Below are 16,551 nucleotides of genomic sequence, written 5' to 3'. Positions count from 1 at the left end.
AACCAAACCGTTACATAATAAAATTGTTTTTCAATCATAAACAGCGAAAGACAATTGTTTTCAGCCATAACCATCAAAAAATTAAAACAACCATACACTCAAGGGGCAACATCTTACCAAGTCTTCGGGTCTTCATTATATTCACCCTTCTTCTCTACTCCTTTTGTTAGACCTTCACTACCACCTACTTTCTCAACCTCTTCATGAGTCTCCTCCTCACAATTCAACATTTTCAACAACTTCTCTTCCTTCTCTTAGAATCTTCATTACCACTGTTGAGATCATCCATCATCTTCAAACTTGCCTCCAACACTAATTTCGGGGTAAAGACCTTGGCCTCATTTGTAATCTCATTGATCTTTCCTTGAAGCTCAACACATTTCTTGGACAACTCTTCATTTTTTGCTAGAAGATCCTTGACCTCAAGACCAAGATCTTTATCACTCTTCTTCAACTCTTTCTCCTTCTCAGACAACTTGACCGCTAGATGTCTCTTAAAGCTTTAAGATCCCCCTTGAAATCTACGATACCCTTCAACATTAGTGTACTATCATGAAACAAGATTTTTCCATTAATATATATACTAACAAGCAGGTAAAAAAAGATAGAGCTGACTTACAGTTTAAAGAAGGATAGAAGGAAATCTTACATAAAGGATTGAAGGATCTCCACAATGGAAAGTAAAACGACAAGCATAATCAGGTTTGAATTTATACGAGGTCTTGAACGTAAATCTTGGCCTTTGAATATTTGAAATTCCAAGGAAGTTAAACATATATGATTTGGTCTTGGTAAGAGCGTCACGTCCCATCATCACCTAACGGTATGATTTCGAGTATAGAAATCTCCATCTTCCAAGATCTTGGAATGGAAATTTTTGGGGGCAATTATCATGGGTGATATTCTTATCTTTACTTTATTATAATCTAACATCTTAAACTTATACTCACATCTTGAATGCACAATATCACGAACAAGCCAACATCTTGGAATTGTAATCATATATTTTGTATTATTCTATGCAACAGTAAAAGCTTATCTCACAAGGCATGAACCAAGTCATGAAGCACGAGGTCAACGAGAAAAGACGTTGAGTCTCCGTGAAAAACCTGGTCAAGCAAGAATAGGGAAAGATTCTGAACTTTTAGGATAGTTTGTTATCTTATCTTTGTATATAAAGACAAGTCGATCATTACTCACACATGTTCACTGACACTCTTACTTACTCTCATCAATCTCTTGAACATAAAATCTTCTCACACTCAACCAACTTGCACATGTAACTTCATTTTTATTAATATAGGTTATAATTAAGGCAGTGTGACATTGTCACATTCCTAGGTTTTACGTCAGAGATCCTAAAACATTAAGGGCTTTCTATGTATATCTTTATGTTCGTGCCCTCATTTTTCTTATACATTGTTATCTGATATATTTCAATATTTACACATGTTATCCTAAACTTACTTACTTGCACATATTTTGATTGCTTGATTATAGTCACAAGATACTGTTTGGTATCTTGACCTTTTTGAACATCTTAAAATCTTTATTAACATTCTTTGTCAAATTTAACACTATTTATGTCCCAATTTCCAAGAACATACATATTTATATCTTAGATTAAATCAAAATTTCGAACACTCTTTATAACAAATCTCAACATTACTATTTTATTCCTAGGATGACCTTCGACACTTTCTAACATCTTCAGCAGTTTATAATATGTTTATTTAAAATCTTCATACTAAACATCACACAATACTTATTAATTTGGTTACAAAATTATTAAAGTGATTTTTGACCAAAACAATATATATATATATATATATATATATATATATATATATATATATATAGAGAGAGAGAGAGAGAGAGAGAGAGAGAGAGAGAAACAAGATTATAATAGAGAACTAGTTTAATGGAAGAAAATAAAACTTTATTTTCCATAAAATTGACATATATTATTAGGGTAATGTTATTTTAAAAATCAGAACACTTGTGTGAATGTCAAGACAATTTTAATCGTTGAATCAAAAAATAAAAATAAAAAAAATTTAATAGTTCTAATGATAGTCTCAATAAGTTTTTTTTCTATAATTAAATATATTGAATTTAGAAAATTTTTAAATATTCTAGAATCAATCTGAATCATTGTTTTATTTTATTAATACGATGCTTCAATATCATGTAAATATTCTAGAATCAATCTTGTAATGATTAAACGAGAATAATCACAAACATAAACACAAAACTTAATGTAGTCTAGTCAATATGGGCTACATCCACATATTACGATAGTTCAATTTTATTCATAAGTTTGAAAATGATAGTAGCGCACATTGAAACTCTAGCTCTCAACTATTATATATATGAGAAGTACAAACAGAAAACCCTAACCAGAATGGGGTCGGACCCATCTGCACATGATCAACGCATGTACATTTCGCGGGGTGCTCTGCACCCCCTATGTGATAAATATTTGTCATGTATGGTTTCAACTAAACAGCCTCAACCTACTCCAAATTTTTATCCCTTTGAAAATTGATGTCCGGCTTATTTCGGGTCTTCGATTTCAAATCACATTAATTTAAAAATATATTTGAATGAAAAAAAAAACTATATTTCAAATCTTGATTTTACTTGAATATTTCGATTTCCAGGAATTTGCCGCCTTCGATCAGAGTTTTAGTATCTCTACTCTTATATATATATATATATATATATATATATATATATATATATATATATATATATATATATATATATATATATATATATATATATATATATATATATAGGGTTAGGTTCATGTGACACGATCTAATTTTGTGAGACCGTGACACGCAATCATGGCCACTCATTTTGTAGATAAAAAAAAACATTTTTAAAATGCAAAATAATTGAAAATTTTTGAATTTTTTTTTTCAAATATTATTTTCGTCATTTATATTTTTCAATAAAAAATAATAAAATATCAAAAATAAATAAAATAAAATATATTTTTTTTACATATTCTAGTAGAATATTAAAATATTTTACATATCTAACAAATCTAGTATAAAATTCTAACATTCTAAAAATCACATTATAATATTTACAGTGTAATATTCTATTAAAATATTTCACGTATTTTAAAAAAAAAAACAGTAATTTTTTTTATTTTTTTAGGTAATTAAAGTGACAAAAATAATAATTAAAAAAAGAATTTTCGGATTTTTCCTTTTATTTTGCATTATAAATTATTTTTAAATTTGGTCTCACGGTCTCATAAAATTAGCATGGTTTCAAATGAATATATATATATATATATATATATATATATATATATATATATATATATATATATATATATATATATATATATATATATATATATGGACAAGTTCAATAAAGAACTATAATTATTGGTTCTTGAAGGAACCAAATCTTTTTTTCAATTTGTGGAGCTAATTCTTTATCGAAAAAAAATTTAAAAATATTTAAATTCATATATTAACATTGTGAATGTGAAAAATATTTTTCGGATTCACATTGTGAATTTTCAAAGATTCACATCGTGAATTTGACGTAAAAAATTAAAAAAATAAAAAAAATCGAATTTGATATCATTGGAAAAAGAATAAAAAGTTATGAATTTCTATATTTTTAGTTTTTTTTTTTTTTTTTTTGATAAAAAATAAGTTCTAAAAGTTGAAAAAAACATTTGTTCCTTGGTTAATTATGGTTTTCTATTGAACCTCACCCTATATATATATATATATATATATATATATATATATATATATATATATATATATATATATATATATATATATATATATATATATATACTTTTGTTGATCATCGTCTTTCTTGTCAACTTTATAGCGCGCTCAGTTATTTGCAGATATTTCCTCGGCCTTCTTACTGTTACTATCACTCTTCTATTTTGCCGTCTGCCTATGTGACATTAGCATTCTTATGTAGTTATGTACACAGTTTTCGTTCACTCTTCTTAGCATCAGTACTCCTTCTTTGAATGTCTTTTATATCACACCCTGATAATTCCATATTAATTTGTGTGTAAGGTTTTCATTTAGAGCTTCCGCATAGGAGACCATCAGCTCAAGTTTACCTTATATTAATTTGTCCTCTGTAATGGATGAGTAATGGTGCTCCATTGACCCTTCTTTTCTTCTTGATTTGGTTGGTGACCTGCAACTCCTGGTCGAGAAAATTGCATCGCAGAAAAAGAAAACATGTACTGTTGATAGAAGATTAAAAATGAAATCAAAGCCAATAATTATAGTAGGAAAACATTTATAATTATGAATTTATTTAATAAACAAAGTTTGTAGAAAGTTACTTTAAGCACATGTATAGTTTAATACTTTAATTAATGCATGGTCATAGCTTTACCTAATTGGTGACTTTACAAGCTGTTACGATAAAGAATCCCATTCCCCTAGCCACTAACCTTCGGTTACCCCCAATAATTCCACACACAGAAATATAATTATTAATTAATCTGGTTATCATAAGTCTATGATATTAAATTAAAAGTTAAAATAATACTAATAAGAATCCGGTTGGAAAATATTACCATGTTTAGAACCAACAAAATATTACTACGCTTCTTAACCAAATAATAATAATACTTTATCGTTTTAAAAATAAATGCTCATGCAAGTTTTGTTTTTTCCAATCTAATATATCTTAAAATAATTACTATAAGTGTTTTGCATGTTTATCATAATGTTTTTATTGTACTTACTTTTAATATGTCTAACATGATCATTATCTACAATTAAATAATTTTTTTAACTTTGAAAATCATTGGAACACATTATTATAAGGTTAGCATATTAAAAGAGTATCTATCTAATATACCAATAATAAAACCCAACATATTTAACTACAAAACAAACATTATGCTTTTATCATTGTTACGTTCCATGATCAATAATTATATATAATTGATATTGAAATTTACTTTTAATAAGATCTTACTTTCCGTACGAAAAATGGTTTTGAGCATATGGCTAATGTTTGCGCTCACATATAATTTAGGGATGTTAAAAAAAAACCAAAAACCAAATTATTTGAAAATCCGATGGTTTGGTTTTTGTTTTTAGAAAAGCCGATTTTTTAGGTTCGGTTTGGTTTTTCTATATCTAGAAACCGAAAAAAAAAGAGAACCGAGCCGAAATATACAAAATGACGTCGTTTTATATATAAATATCACACCATTAATAAAGTAATTCATGAAAGAATAAAAATTAATATTCTATGGTCAAGTGCGGCTCATTGTAATTGTCACATCCAACTCGTATGACATGTATGGACTGATCCATTTTCTTCATTCGTCGATCCATATTCTCGAGTTTACCCATTATTGCAACCAAGTTTTCGTTTCCTCCTTGTCCAGTGCCTTTACCTCTTGTAACATCTTCTCGCGGGTTATGATATTCTCTTGAATGCTTCACGAATTCTTCAATTAACTCTTTGATTGTGGCCGGATTCTTCTTAGTTAGCGGTCCGTAGGAGTCAAGAAGTTGCATCGTTGTCATATTCACCCCATCATAGAAATTAGACACCTATGTTGAACGTTCAAGTCATGTTGAAAGCAATTTCTAAGAAGACCTTTGTACCTCTCCCACGCTTCGTATAAGGACTCTCCCATCTTTTGTTCGAAATTGACTATATTCTTCTTCAATTTTGCAACCTTGGATGGTGGACTAAATTGTTGGATGATCTCTTCACAAAGTTGAGCCCATGTAGTGATAGTGTCGGTAGGAAGTGCCTTTAGCCAACCTTTTTTCTCTCCTCTAAAAGTCACCGGAAGCATCCTCAACAACACTGTTGCACGAGGTATATTGGGAATATTGAAGTAGTTAGGAATATCATTAACCTCGTCAATATGCTTATAGGAATCTTCGTGATCTTTCCCGTGGAATGGGATATCTTTTAGCATGGCCAAAATGTGCCCCTTGAGTTCGAAATTTGCGGTTGCTGTAATTTCGGGTGGAACAAGACCCAACCAATTGTCGTTACGCATCCACCTCTTATATTCTTCCGTCGTCATATTTGTTATATCCACCGTCTCTTCTACTTCGCTCTTTATGTCGTCCTCTAAATCGTTTTCGGATTCTGGCTCGCTTGGAGTATTCTCAAAGTGCTTGAATTTGTCGGATTGAAAAGTGTTGCTTGACTCGCTGATCTTATTTTCTTTATTCTTGTATGTAACGTCCCAAAAATAATGACATAAAATTTCCATTTTTAGATTAATAAAACATCAAACCATATTATAGTCATAAAAACCAAGATTTCTAAATTGTATCGATACATTATCAAATCAGAGTAAATCAAAAATGCAGAAACATGTGGTGTGTGATATGCAATCATCTCGAGCTCTTCCATTTGAAAACCGAAGTACCTGAAACATAAACTAAAAATCGTAAGCACAAAGCTTAGTGAGTTCCCCAAGATACCACATACCATACATAAATAAGTACATAATGGGCTCCGCCCACACAGAGATACGGTCCCCGCCCACACTCGCATAACGGGCCCCACCCACCAAACAAATAACCATGTAATCATATAACATCCAAAAACATGCGAAAATCACAAAGATAGTAGCATACTACACAATCATCGAGCCCCGCCCACATACAAGTCATATATGCATAACCAGACTCTAGCATACATAATAACGATCGGGCCCCCGCCCAGTAAGCATACAAGCACATACACATGCAAGAGTCTCGCATACATCTAGCACCCTACATAGCAAACCATGGACTGGCATTAGTGCCTTCGACCCGCTAAACATAGTGAGGAAACTCACCTCACATTGTTGAATCTCGTGGATAAACCTCTGCCTGCTGGCTGACCGATCCCCGAACTACCAATATCAAAACAACACCCAATCAACATTTGCGTCCCAAACCATATCCATAAATCCATACTCGGGGTAAAAAGACCATTTTACCCCTAACCTAGCTTAGTCCAAGACCAAGGCCCAAACTCACAATTTGAAAGGCCCAAAAGCCAAATAATCAAACAAGGCCCAAACATGCCCAAAAATGTCCCATGTCAACCCTGATCAAACTTCGAAAAATGGCTTTCTTTTCAGTCGCTTTCATATTTCATTAAGGTAGTTTGCTTACTTAGTGCTTTCGCTAAGGAGACGTGGTCAAAGTCAAAGTCAACAGTCCATGTTGACCAAACACACCGTGTTTTCCCCTTGGCAAAGTCGTGTTCCAACAGCATCCAAAAAGTCGGGAAAACCCCAGCCAACACGTCGTGTTCACCTAGAAACATGTCGTGTTTGCCTGAATTCCAACAGCTTAATACATTATGCTACTTTCTCCGATTCCAAGAGCTCCAAAGCTCAGATCTAGACCAAAATGAGGCTTAGAAGGATAAAGTTTCCATATTTACCCATAAGGACTACTAAAAAGGGTCCAAAACCCAACCATAAGACTTGATAGTGCAAGGGCTTAACCATTAAGCACTTAATCCTTGAAGACATAACCCCAAAACATAGATCTGACTCCCTTGAGGTGGAAAACAACGTAAAGTTGCCAACTTTATATTCATGCATGTCTAGATGAAGCTCTTAAGCTTAAAAGGGACTTAATAATTGACTTAATGCATGCATGTCACAAAAAATCTCTTAAAGCTTGCACCATTATGCTCAAAGGGACCAAAACAAACTCAGATATGGAATAATAAGCCCTTAAAACGACTTCAATCCCTCATCAACCCAAAAAGGAACCAAAAGTATAACAAACCACAATATGAGGAGATCTAAACATCAATAAGTCAAGGTTCAAACCTTATACCTTAGAAAGCTTGCCTAAAAGGAGATGATTTTGGATGCAAAGCCAATCCACCAAGCGAGACAACTTCAAGATCTCCTCTTCCTTCACAACTGCTAAAAATAAGCACCAAAAGCTTCTTACTAGCTCAAGAACACCACTAAGAGACTTAGGGATTGATTTTAGGGTTTTAGTGTCAATGGAGGCTGGTAAGGAGACCATCCATTGGGGCTTAAAGAGATTATATAGGGTGTAACACCCTAAAAATTAGGGTTTCCTTCCCAGCTTCCAACACGCCGTGTTTAGACACCAACACGCCGTGTTGACCTTAATGAAAACTGCATTTTTCCTTAACTAGACACGCCGTGTTGGTGTTGGATAAGGTGTCTAAGTCCATAACTATATCTGGTATGTAGTTGACCCGATTTGGCATGGTCCATTTGGGTTGCATGGCATCATGACAATTGGATAGACAAAATGAGAAAAGGACACTTATGGTTTGTTAATATATTATAAGTTCTAATATATTAATATGAAATCATATTATTTAATTAGTATTGATCAAGAATTAATTTGGAATTAATTTTGTGATCAAAAGGGACTAATGAAATATATGGGGATTGATTTGTAAATCATTCATTCTTATATAGTGGGCTTATGATCCATGGTTCATTGGATTGGGATAAAACCCATAGGGTGCTCCATGGAGGTTAAAACCCATGAATCATGGAGGAAATGAAAAACCATGTCAATTAGAGTTTACATGGTGTAACCCTACATGTGACACACTATAAAAGGAACCCCATATGGAGCAAAATCGGCATTAAGACAAGAACAAGGAGGGCTAGCCGATTTTGAGTGAAAGTGTTCTTCTCTCAAGTTATTCCAAGAGTTGTGGTGTTGTGTGAAACATTTGAGGCATCACATTTGGGGTGCTAGGCTCACAAGGTCTTAAGGAATCCAAGCTACAAGAAAGGTATGTCATTCTACTAGTTTTATATTATAAGTACCCCATGCCATGCTAGTTTGGATGAGAAACTTGGAAAATTCTTATTTTCATGTATATTAGAGAAAACATAGATCCAAGGTTTCTAGGGTTGCATGTACACCATAGGAGTGTTAGAATGCTCAAAACCCATTAGTGGTATCAGAGCCTAGGCTTGTTTTCATTATACTTAATGCAAAATGCTTGAAAAAGTCGTAAAAGTGTTCACTGTTCAGTGGACTCGCCGAGTCCATGGGGGGACACGACGAGTCCAAGTGTAAACTCATCGTACTCGTCGAGTAGGTTCTTGCACTCGGCGAGTAGGAGGCCCTGTGTGCAGATTTTCAAGTTTTGCTGCTGGAAATGGACTAGAATCATTACTCTAAACTGTTTTGGGCTTATAAAACCTGTTTTTGGTGTGGTAATGATTATGCTAATCCATTTTCAACGGTTATTATCAAATTTTCAAGTTTCATATATGTTTATATGATTCTTGAAATTGTTGATATGAATGTTCATACTTATGAGTTTTAATAGAACATAGGAAATATTTGCAAATTGTTTGATGATGTAATTATTGATCTAAATGTTATTAATGGAGTGCATAATTTGTCCTCAAGTTATGGATTACCAAAAGTCATTTCTTTAAAAGAGTCATTAAAGAACTCATAGGTTACATAAAATGAAGAGTCTTCTTTTTATAGACCATTAAACTCATAAGTTATGAAGATGAAAAGTTTTAAAGAGTTTCAAAACTTGCCCTCAAGTTTTGGAACTTGTAAAGCCACTTTAGAAAACTTTAGTTCCAACCCCTACAGTTTTAAAAGTTAGAATTCAACCCTTATACTTTATAGTAGTATAAGTTAATATATATATATATATATATATATATATATATATATATATATGTGTGTGTGTGTGTGTGTGTGTGTATAAGATCAAGTCAGTCGTGCCGTTAGTAGGCCTCATTCACAAAGCCGGTCCATAAGGGGGTATAAGGTTGTTGCCTATAAAATGGCAGCTTAATGGGTGTCCACTCTCACCCACCGCTTGCTTGACTGGTGGAGGGTTGTTAGCCGAACGGGTAGGACAAAGACTATAACTCTCATTAAAAGTATAATGATAAATATAAAGTAACTAAATGTTTTAGAAATTTCCAATATTAGTTACTTTAGGAAAATGTGAATTTGGTGCTAACCCATGAAATTACACTTTGCACCTTGCTTCAGTCGTTAGTGGAGCGTGTGTGGTTAACCGACACACTAACTTGGACTTGACAAGGTTGGCAATTGGTGGCTTAAGGTTTATCATAGATCGGTGGAGCGCGTGTGGTTAACCGGCACATCGATTAGGTGATAAAATTAAGAGTACCAAGTTAATTTGCATGGTTATTCACACTTTGTTTTGTAATCCTCGACATCCCAGTCACAAACTTGAAGGGCACAATCGAGATTTAACGTAACACCCCTATTCTCAGGTACCGATTTTATAAGAATTTTCTTGTTTTAAGGTCTACTCGACGAGTTGGTTGCCCTACTCGTCAAGTAGCAGCGGGGTGATCCGCGTGTTTTAGTGACCTACTCGCCGAGTCTAAGAAGGGACTCGACGAGTAGGAGCTGGCAGATGAAACCCTAAATTTCGGGGATTTGCACCCTATTTAAGGACCACTTATTTCCCTTAGCCTCTCTTACTGCCTCCCTTGAGTTCAGAAACCCTAATTAGTGGTTGCTCTCTATAAATTGTGTGCTCTTTAACTTGGAAGAGGGATCCTTGGAGTAAAATCTTGGAGTTCAAGAACTTTGGAGCAAGGGACTGTTGTAGATCCGGATTCTTCTTTGTCTTGGTATCATTTTGGAGGTAACAAGTTGTTACCTTGGCTCTCTCTTAGTTAACAAGTTGGAGGTAACAAGTTGGTATCATTTTGGAGGTAACAAGTTGTTACCTTGGTATCATTTTGGAGGTAACAAGTTGGGATTTTAGGGTTTTTGTAGTGGTTCTACGATTTGGGTCGAGATCTAAGGTTGCAACCTCAGATCTGGACTCCTTCAGCCCCTCTTTATCATAAAGTTCTGGTCTTTGTTGAGCTATGGCCTTTCCCTTGCCCTAAGCCACTCTTTTAGCTTGTTTTGGGCAATTTTCATCTTGCATGCACGTAAAGTTTGCAACTTTACGTGATAAACATACCCTAGGAGCTTAGATCTGCAGTTTGGAGGCTTTGCATGGCTTAAAAAGCATCTGTATAGATGAAGGACTGAAGGGACTCGGCGAGTCGCAAGGTCGACGCGGCGAGTCATATGAAGATGGTCATCGAACTCGACGAGTTGGATGAATAACTCGGCGAGTCCGATGAAGATTGTCGTGGGCTCGGTGAGTCAGATGAGAGACTCGGCGAGTCGGCTAGGGTTTTCCCAACCTTTGGACACGTATGAACGCGGGGAGTTGTAAGGGGAAAACTCGCCAAGTTGGCCGAGGAGTTACGACCACTGACACTAGGAACTCGACGAGTCATTCAAGTGACTCGGCGAGTTGGTGAGCATGAAAGGAACTCGGCGAGTGACTAGTTGTACTCGACGAGTTGAGGTCAACATGGACTGTTGAATTTGACAGTTGACTTGGACCTTGACCAAGGGTTGACTTTTGAACTTCTGGGACATTTTGGGAAATTGGAAATTTACCAGCATGGTTCTATGGTGCATTTAAGTGGTGGAGTAGTACCGGCAATCCAAGAGCTTGAGTTTATCTTCGAGTCGACAGTACGAGGTGAGTTCTCCTCACTATATCAACAGGGTCTACGACACCAAGGCCGGCCCTTTATGATTGCATCCTGGTTCTAGGATGTTGCTATGCTATGTGATCTGTTAGATCTGTATGATGATCTGTATATATGTTAGTGACGTGGTTAGGTCGGTATCCTGGTTTTAGGATGTTGCTATGCTATGTGATCTGTTAGATCTGTATGATTATCTGTACATATGTTAGTGACCTGGTTAGGTCGGTATCCTGATTATAGGATGTTGCTATGCTATTTGATCTGTTAGATCGGTTGACCGTTATATATGCTAGCGTATGATATGTATGTGCACATGTTTGTTAGATTGGGGGTTTGGGTTGAGGCGGTCCTGCTTTGTGCTGAAGGCCAACATACCCAGGGCGGTCCAGATAGACTACAGACCCAGGAGGGTATGATAGCCAGACCGAAGGCCCGGCGAGCAGTCCGGATAGGCTGAAGGCCCTACGAGGCGGTCCAAACGTGCCGAAGGCTCGGAGAGCGGTCCAGATAGACTGAAGGCCGGCGAGGCGGTCTAGTCAGGCTGAAGGCTCATCATGCAAGCTGTTCTATGTTTGTTTATATGATATGATTATGGTTATGAGGTTGGTATTTTGGGGGTCTCCTAAGCCTCGGGCTTACAGTTTCAGTTTATCGTTTCAGGTATATCAGGGGATCACGGCAAGGCGAAGGCGTGATCGTACAGCTCCTCATGTTTTATTTATGTTCCTGGGATGAACTCTGATATTAGAGTATTTTGAAAACAAATTTGTAATAACTATTGGTTTTAAATGTTTTGAAAAGTTTTAAATTGGCTTGAATATAATGGGTGTTACAAGTTGGTATCAGAGCCTTGGTTTGAGTGAATTGAAGGAACATTCGTGTGAATCCAGTCTCAAATCAAGGAAGGATTTTCAAAATGATTTTCTAAATGGTTTTCAAAATAAGTAAAGAAGGATGCAGGGTGTACGATCAGCCGGAGCCAGTAAGTAGACCCCAAAATACCATAATGCTATTTGATGTTATGATGTGTTAGAACAGCATGCTAGAGATAGGCTAGGGATCTTCAAGAATCGCATGATAGAATTGCCTGATTATATGATGCCTGCTATCCTAGGATTTCCTTTATATGAGATTGGCATCATTATGATGTGTTAGAACAACATGCTAGAGATAGGCTAGGGATCTTCAAGAATCGCATGATAGAATTGTCTGATTATATGATGCCTGCTAGCCTAGGATTTCCTTTATATGAGATTGACATCATTACTGTAGTTGCTTAGTGTATGCACCACGGTTATACATAATTAAGATCTTATAGCCTGAGAATGTTGAATTGTCCCTATGTTCTGTTCTTGTTTGATTGGGAGCTTAGGGTAGGATTGGATATTCGAAAGTCTATAGGGTCCAGCGTTATGTATGGATAGCATACACTAGTGCTACAGGGTTGGTGGAAGTTTCATGGATGGGTGGGTTGTGAGAGGCTGTGAGGCCAGTCATGAGATATCTAGTGTTCCTATAGGAGTGGGAATTGAGTGCTCGCTATGTTATGCATGTTGTTAGGGTGTTGTGGTGATACTTGAGACAAATATGGGTAGGTGTGGAAGGTAGTATGGGCCCGTACTACTGAAAGCACAGGACCCATACGCGTAGAAAGGAAGTCACAATCCCTAGGGTTTAGTTGGGAGTTGGTTCCCTGTCATTATGTGGTTATCTGATATCTTATTGGTATGTTTCCAGAATGGTGGTCACGAGACGCTTTACGACTGGATCCGGGTCAGGATCAGGATCAGGAGACGGAGGCCAGGAGGGGCCAACAGCACCTGAGACTGTGGTGCAGATGGGTACAGACGAGTTGGATGCCAGGATTCGAGAGATCCTGCATGATGAGGTTGTTGCTATGTTCCGGGCATAGCTGCCGGAGATGTTTGGGTTGATTAAGACTGCCATGGTTGAGTACTATGATGAGCGCTACGCAGCTCTTGCAGAGACAACGACCGCAGCAGCTGCATCAGCTGTAACCGCGGCAGGGGGAGGAGTCAGTAGGGGCTTCCAGTACCGGGACTTCGATAACATGAAGCCCCCAACATTTGACGGTACCCAGGATCCTATTCGAGCTATGAGGTGGTTATCTGACGTGGAGGGTTGTTTCTTCACATGTTCATGTCCTACTGACCTGAAGGTCAGATGCGCCCTGAACATGCTGAGGATCGGGGCCAAAGACTGGTGGAGGCTGACAACAGGGTCATACACTGATGAGCAGAGAGCTGCTGTTACTCGGGAGCAGTTCCGAGACATGTTCCGTGCCCGTTACATTCTGCGGGTCAAGCGGGAACGTTTGGCACATGAGTTTTTGAGTCTGAGACAGGATGGGGAGTCGGTGACGGAGATCACTCGTATGTTCAATGAGAGGGCGATGTTCTGCTTGGAGTTTGCGTCTGAGCAGGCCCAAAGGACACGTTATCTGAGCATGCTTGTAACGCCCGTGTTTCTAGGCTAGGCATTAATATTGACGTAATAGTCTAGGTTAACCTTTGTAACTCATTTTGAAGAAATGAAAAGGAATTATGTGAATATTATGTGTTTTATGCTTAATTATTAGGATTTAATTAATTAAGAATAAAAATGAGCGTCAAAAATAAATATTATATAAAGCCGATATCTATTAAGAAAGTTGTAGTGGTCGTGACAAGGATTACGGATATATAAAGAATACCGAAATCCGAGTTAAAACGAAGAAGTTATGACCTGTCGAAGTTTCGCGACAAAACCGGCACGGTGCCGAATGATGTAAAAAGTGAGTTTTTGATAAACTACTTTTTAGCCTTAGTGATCTAAACGAAAGTCGTAGTGTTCGTTAAACCAGGAGTATGCATAAAAAGAACGCCCAAATCTGACTTTGTATGAGGAAGTTATGATTTTTCTAAGTTTCAGCTTTGCAGTAGACAGCTAAAAACTCGAATTTTGGATCGAGTGTTTTTTAGCCGACACAACCTAAACGAGAATCGAAGGTCTCGTAAATAGTAGTACAACGGTAAAAAGACAGACGAAAACGGACGTCGGATGAAGAAGTTATGAATTTTTAACGGATTTCCTGTCCCGGTCTGTTAAAAATAATAATATAAAAATTAAAGTCAAAATTAGCCAACGAAGTCTAAACGAAAGTTGTAGAACGTAACTTTACCTACGCGTGGATATAAAGAACATCAAAAACGGAGCTCGTATGCGAAAGTTATGGATTTTAGAAGTTTTTGCACAAAAATCGAGAAAATTCGCATAGTCATGCTTCGGCCACGTCACCTTCGCTCTATGCGCGCCATGTGTCCGATATTGCTGAGTCATCTGAAGACGTGGCGTATCCGAGGAGTGACACGTGTGCAGCTTTGTCCGAGCCTCGCTCCCCCTGCCGCGTGTCCGACCTTCGCACCACCTGTCCCCCTTCCCTCTTACTTCGGATCCGAACCTCGGACCTAGACCTCGATCCAATCAGAGGCCAGCAGCTGGACCCTTGCACGTGCGAGCCATGTGCCTTTTCTTCAGATCTGCTGCCGCGTGGAGTCCTCTCAGCCCTCCGATCAGAAGCCTCGCCCCTATAAATAGAAGGGTGCGAGACCTCCGGTGGTACTTTGAAAAATTTGCCACTTTTCACCCCTTAAACAATATTTCTTTCATTCCAACATCACCCAAAGCCCCGGTATTATACCAAACACCCGAAACACGTCCCGAAGTGCCCGAGAAGCCCGAGAAATTTATCTTTTCGGTTTTGAAGCCCGACCCTCGCAGAGCCCAGTTTCTCAATAAAACTCCCGGTTTTATTAGAAACGATCGTTTTAGGAAATGAAGTGCTGCCCGATTATCATTAAATCATGTGAGTGTGTAGTTACTTTCACCTTACACATAGATATAAAGTATTTACCCTAAAATACGTTCTATGTGTAATTATATTAATTGTTTATTTGAGGTGACTGTTGAATAGATGTTTTATACAAGTTTTAAACTGTATATGTATTTTATCTACAAATATATTGGGTAAAACATGGGTAGATGAAATAGTCGATGTGCGTTAAAATGGTGAGAGGCCTCGATGTTGTTGTTGTTGTTGTTGTTGTTGTAGTCGTCTAGCGGAGTATAGATGACGACCACGGACCTTTCAAGACAGTCCAGTGGAACACTAGCAAGTTTGCAACTTGTAGGTGTTGGTGAACTAAATGTTCATTGGCGTACTCCATCCCCCTCATGGTTGCCTCTAGGACATGTATGGCTGAGGAGTCCCCTTAGCAGTAGTGTCCATCCCGATGATATTCCTTAGTCTAGGTCCCTTGTGATAGGTGTTTAGGGACGTAAAGTGAGGATAACGGGAATGGATAATCAGGGTTATTGTTGATTGGTGAACTTAATAAGTTTATTATTATTGTGGGTTGAAAACCCTACATGCTCACCAGGCAACCAAGCCTGACCCACTCAGCTTTTTCATATTACAGGTAGTGGACCCCGAGCATAGTCGGAGGATGATGAGAGATTTTTGGATTATAAGCCAGTAGTTGTAAATAACTGTTGAAAGGCTTATAATGTCTTGTTTATGCTTTTGATCTGTATCGGAACATGACATCCCGAGGTTTTGATATATATATGGGAAATATATACCTTCTTAAATTAGGGTTTTGATAAACATTATCATGTTTTATATTGGGGACCTATTCCGCAACATCTTTTGAAAAGATTTCTCTGATTTTATTTTAAAAAGCATAAATTAAATCGGTCTTTTCTGGCCGAGAAATTAGGGGATGTCACAGTTGGTATAAGAGCATTAGTTTAAGCGAACTAAGAAATTGTAAGATTTCTAGACTTAAACTTAGAATGCTAAGTGATGATTGTGAGATGAGTGTCTACCATATTTTAGACACGAGCACTAGTTTATTTTAGGAAAGGTGCCTAAAATGCTTTTATGTGCTAAATGCTATATGTTTGCCATATATGCCATTATTTGTTCG

The 16,551-nt window shown here is 36.8% G+C and overlaps 1 non-coding gene across 1 annotated transcript; it reads left to right on the top strand.

Annotated features, from left to right (window-relative positions):
* The first annotated feature begins 5,594 nt into the window (after nt 1–5,594).
* On the top strand, nt 5,595–5,701 carry LOC145167984 (small nucleolar RNA R71). Its single transcript, XR_013741581.1, has one exon. It is a non-coding gene; the product is annotated as a small nucleolar RNA R71 (small nucleolar RNA).
* Nucleotides 5,702–16,551: the final 10,850 nt, after the last annotated feature.

The sequence above is a fragment of the Lactuca virosa genome, chromosome 3 (genome assembly GCF_052849685.1).
Source record: "Lactuca virosa cultivar CGN04683 chromosome 3, Lactuca_virosa_CGN04683_v6, whole genome shotgun sequence".
Classification (NCBI taxonomy): domain Eukaryota; kingdom Viridiplantae; phylum Streptophyta; class Magnoliopsida; order Asterales; family Asteraceae; genus Lactuca; species Lactuca virosa.
Note: the sequence above shows the minus strand (reverse complement) of the source record. Positions and strands in the feature narration are given on the sequence as shown.